General features: G+C 31.7%; 1 pseudogene; it reads left to right on the top strand.

The window, feature by feature from the left end:
• Positions 1-852: 852 nt before the first annotated feature.
• On the top strand, positions 853-2,024 carry LOC131070596 (endochitinase 4-like; annotated as a pseudogene).
• The last annotated feature ends 3,729 nt before the right edge of the window (positions 2,025-5,753 follow it).

Genomic DNA, 5,753 nt, shown 5'->3' with positions numbered 1-5,753 from the left:
CCCTCTCCATAACTAGTTCTTCAACATGTTCCAATGTTGGTTCATCTTGTTGACCCCTCTACAGGTCCTTCTTTCCCAACTCGTTGATCCCCTCAAGATTTGTTGGAGCCTTGCATGATCTGGTTCAAGCTTGGTTTGAATCTCCTACTTTTCATCTTCAATGCTCAGAGGCTGGAGTTGTAGTTTATGGTTTACAAATGGCTTCTCTTGTTATTTGTTTAAAACTCTAATTTTTTTTGTGGTTGCACATTTATTGTCCTAGCTAAGCATTTTGGATTGTTTGTTTATGCTTTTGTTTTTGGTTTGCCATCTTTCTTAGACTTCCTTGTTTTACTTATATTTCCTATGTATTAAAATATCTATAATAATATAATTGACTTTTACCCTTGATCAATAAAAAAAATAAAAAAATCTTTAACTTAAACATATTATAAACCAAAATTTATAAACATATAATACTTATTTATTTCAAACGGAAATAGAATAGAACATGGTCACACAAATTTAACCACGCGAGATTTATAATAAAATGAATTGAGTGGTGTCATTCATCTGGTCAATAAAAATTGAACTCCTTAAATAGTTTATCATTCCTTTTAAAAGTATTTATATTTTTCCACTCTAGAATTTTGAAACCATATCCCAACCGACATACTTAACCGGGACTTTAGCTTTTTATTTATTTGTAGTTACTCAGACCTTGACTTTGAATCGTAAACCGACATACTTAACCGTGACTTTAGAGAATCTGACGTGTGCCACTAACTTTCGCTGAATGAAGACCTTCCTCTCGACTGATAAATACCACACATCTTGCACATACTTTGCAAATCAAATAGATTGAAAGAATATTTCAGCCATGGCGACATTTGCAAAGATTTCAGTCTTAATGATAGCTACGTTAATATTTGTAGGAGGGATAGAGTTTAGCTCAGCACAAAATTGTGGATGTGCCAAAGGAGTGTGCTGCAGCAAATGGGGCTACTGCGGAACCACTCAAGCCTATTGTGGACCTGGCTGTCAGCAGGGCCCATGTACTTCTAAACCTACGCCTTCGCCTTCTCCCTCCGGATCTATTGAATCCATAGTCACCCAAGACTTCTTCACCCGGATTAAATCTGGAATTTCTGCTTCTTGCAAGGGAAAGAACTTTTACACATACAATGGCTTTATTAGCGCAGCCAAAGCTAGCAATTTTGCCGGCTTTGGCACCACGAAGTCTTGATGTTCGCAAGAGAGAGCTCGCTGCTTTCTTTGCCAATGTCGCCCATGAGACTGGAAGTATGCAAAATATGATTCCGTCTGCTTGTATATTATAGACGGTACTGCTTGCTAACAATGAAACCCTAATCTTTCTTATATGCAGATCTGTGCTACGTGGAAGAAATTGCAAAGCCAGGTATTGTCAATCTTCCACAAAATATCCTTGTGCGAGTGGAAAGCAATACTACGGACGGGGGCCTCTTCAGTTAACCTGGTAATCTTATTTCCCGATAATACATTCTTAAGCATTCTTCAAATATGGCATAATCACTAATACAAGTTTTTATTTTTTTATGTAGGAACTACAACTATGGAGCTGCTGGAAAATATGTGGGACTTCCGCTGCTGAATAACCCAGATTTGGTTGCCGAAAAGCCAGACGTTGCGTTCAAGACTTCACTCTGGTTTTGGATGGTCAACAGCAACTGTCACAATGACATGATTTCCACTGGCGGAAAAGGATTTGCCGGCACGATCAGAGCCATCAATGGTGGAGAATGCGGTGGAGGACGTCCATCGGCTGTGCAGAGTCGAGTGAGTTCGTATAAGAAGTTCTGTGGATGGTTGGGTGTCGCCACCGGTCCCAACCTCTCTTGTTAGTATTACTTACGTTTTATATAAATAAATAAAGGGTGAGGGGCATAACATGGGCATGAACAAGGTTGTTCATATGTAGGTACACCTACAATCTTCTGTAACCCACTTAGGTTTCTTCACGTTATCAAGATAATACAGCCTGGGAGGCATCTTATGTGAAAATGGAAAGCAATTTTGTCAATACCTTAAAGTCAATTTTAATTATTGGGATAGTATGACTAAAGTTCACGGATGCAGTTAGTCTGGTTACAAAAACAGTTCATTAACCTTCATGTATATTTTTTCAAAAAATGAAAGACATAGCATCAGGATCTGCCTTAAAGTCAATTTTAATTATTGGGATAGTATGACTAAAGATCACGGATGCAGTTAGTCTGGTTACAAAAACGGTTCACTAACCTTTGTGTATATTTTTCCAAAAATTGAAAGACATAGCACCAGGATCTGCAATTTTAGATTAACCTTCGTGTTATGCGAAAATCATGACTTTTTGGAGCCAGTTTAGCCACAGGCTAAAGATCACTATCTAGATAGAAATGGATCAAACTTCTTAACCATTTATTGCTACACGAGAAATGGAGTACCCTAATTAAGAAGAGTTAGCTTTGACAAAATTTTGATTTTTCTATGCCGCAATCAATTTTTTTTAGGAAAGATATTATTTTGTATAAAGTGTTACATATCTATAAGTATAAAATTTTGATAATAAAGTTTGATTTTAAATAAATTTAAATAGAATGTTAAATTAAATTTGAAGATGGAAAATTGATGTTTATAATGTCAAGAATTGATTCATGGCAATATTTCAATTTTAATCAAATCTATAAATTTTCTATATTTTGATTTTAGTTTAGATCTATGCATGTGAACTTGACATTCACAAGTTTACAATTGATCTAGCACAGAGAATTTAGCCTATGCACACATGATTGGATAAAGAGAAACTAAGTAGTGGAATTTGCTTCCCTTCATAATTTGAAGTTTGAATATTGGTAAGGATACATGGTGTTTACAAACACCTTTGAGGACTTTCAAAACCCCTAGTTGATCTAATTTAGCCAATTTTTAACAATTATCAAAGATAACAACAAATAAAGTATAGGCATATGATGATATCACAAGCATATAATGCAATTTTAATTCCTCTTTGATCTCCTTGACCTAGATATCCTTGACATTCCAACATCCCTTTAATGATCATAGCATTGTTTCAAATGAATTATTAAATTTGTTTAAATTCAACAATATAACATAGAGATCAATACACACATGCACTAGGTTAACTCTTGCCTCCTATGTCGATAATGTGAAATTTGAATTAAACATTGTAATGTTGATATTTCCAACCACAAAAATGACAAATTTAAAGTTTGCACACATTGATTTGATAGAAGGTAATTAATAATGCACTGAGGGATCAAGATCAATTTCTAAGAATTAGCAATGAAAAGATTTAGATAGGCTGATTTAATAATTTAATTTAATTTAATGTAAGACTATGTCACTTGCAGATAAGAAATTACATAAATCTTATCAATAAAAACCTAAAATAGAGGAAAATGATATGGAGAAATAAATTTTATAATTATATTTGTGTCACACTATGATTTGCATCTCAAGTATATGAGTAGAAAGCAAGCCACATTAAAATAAGTAGATAATATGGAGATAAAATATTTGTTAAATCTCGAAAAGGATATGAATGTACTAAAAGTATACAGATTATTTTTAAGGTCACCACATAATGAGGGTTTTATTGGAAACCCACACAAATAGAGAAACTAATGTAATGGGTTGCATCTATAACATTTTAAAAATATTTACTAACTAAAAATTGATATATCCTAAAAATAATAGAAGCAAAGTCTTGGAGAAAATTCTATAGATCATGACTCTAGCTACACAAAACAAGATCTTCCTCTATAAATATTTCATGACAAGGAATTTCACTTTGCAAAAACATATTATATATAAAAGTTATGGTAGTATAGATTTATTATGTGTTAAAAATTGATCAAACCATAATAATTGTACCATTGATTCATTTTATTTCTTTATCAGTAGAACTCTAAGGATTTCATAGAAAATGTATTTATTTTCTCTCTTTTTTGTCAGAAGTGTTTGATTACAAGTTATTTTTGGGAGTTGTAGAGTTGAAGAATTAACTCTAACAAAGTATCTTATCTTTAGATCTATTCTTTTTATTCTCTTTTTTGAGATATTAAACTTTGAGCATTTATATGATACAATTTGAAGAAAAGTAAACCAGATTCTTGCCTCTGATGTGCTAAAAAATCCTAACAATTTCTATTATATTATAATAATTAGAGTTCAAAATTTTTGAGAAATTTTTTTGGGGTTCAATTGAATTCTTTAAATAAAATTCAAACAATTACACAAAATATATACATCTGTAGAAATTCATATGGACTCTTTCTTTGAAACTACCATTAGTACAGATGTCTGTAAAAAAATCATTTCTTATTTTACTTTGTAATAATTTTAAGCAATCAACCATTGCATATTAAAAAAACTGGTACTCATATTTTTATTGCAATTATTATTATTCGGAGCTATTGTTCATAAGGTATGTTTCATGTTCATAAAAAATATTTTTTTGGGTTTTTTCTTTTCTATTAGTTTATCAATGATTGTCCACTCACCATTCAAATGGCCCTACTCACACTATATTCCTCAACCATCAGCACCACATTGTGCTTCTTTACCACCAATCTATTGCTAATTTGACCAAGCCCCCATTCATAGTCACATTGGTGATCAACAGTTAACATGTGCGAGCAAGCTACCAGACCTAGCTACACCTAAGTGAGTAGAGACTATTATTTTAGTATCCTAACTATCTCGCTTTCCCTTTTTAGCCTATTATCAAATTGCATGCATCTTGAGCATATCAAGTTGAAATTTTTGCAAGTGACATATCATCAAAAAACTAGTCCTAAGAGATTTTTAGTAGTGCTAGTAATTTTTGTATCTTTTTTTTTATAAATGAGTTTTATTTCTATTGTTCATTTGAATCTACATATTTTGACTTCAAGCCTAATAGCTTTTATCTTTAAACAATTTAATTTTTTCATTCCTACAATAATGGAAATGTTGTTCAATATTCCACATTCTTCTTATCTTTTTTTATAATTACTATGTTTATATAGATTAAATATAAAGTGAAATCTTTCCTTCTTTATTAATAAATTTGCAAATAATTTTAGTCTTCAATTGTTGTTAAGTATGAATTTATTTCCTATACTATATTTAAAAATAAAAATATAACAAAAACCAGTATTTTGATAATTAAAAACAAAAACACAAAACCAAAGATACACATGATTGAAACACATTTTATTGAGCACCTTATATTGCCTAATTGCCACACTTAGAACCCTCAAATGGCTATATTGCCCATGTCTAAGGGACTAGACCCTACACTACATGTTACTATAACTTAATACACTTAAAAATATATGATATTTCCTTGCATAAATCGGATGGATGAAGAGATGGGTCTAATTACAATTTATGTCTTAGATAGAATACTTTTTAACATATAGCCTTGTAGGACTCCTAAGTAAATCTAGGATAAGTACAAGGATCATTTCATTAAAATAAGCGAGTTCCAAGAATTATAAATTGAGGTAAAGTTGAGAATATTAGCAATTGATATATTTCCATCCATTGAGGACTTTGTGGTAAATTCTAATTTGGTAAGATCAATTTAATAGGGTTGTGGATAGGACAAAGATGACAAGACAAGTAAAAACCAAAATCTTCAATTGCAGCACTAGTTGGGTCATGAGAGTCAAGTAAATGCATTCCTTGCAAAGTCTAGAAAATGAAAAAGAATGCAAGAAAATACCACAAATATATTATAATATCTC

This window comes from Cryptomeria japonica, chromosome 1 (assembly GCF_030272615.1).
Source record: "Cryptomeria japonica chromosome 1, Sugi_1.0, whole genome shotgun sequence".
Classification (NCBI taxonomy): Eukaryota; Viridiplantae; Streptophyta; class Pinopsida; order Cupressales; family Cupressaceae; genus Cryptomeria; species Cryptomeria japonica.
The sequence above is the reverse complement of the archived record's forward strand: the minus strand, read 5'-3'. Positions and strand labels throughout refer to the sequence as shown.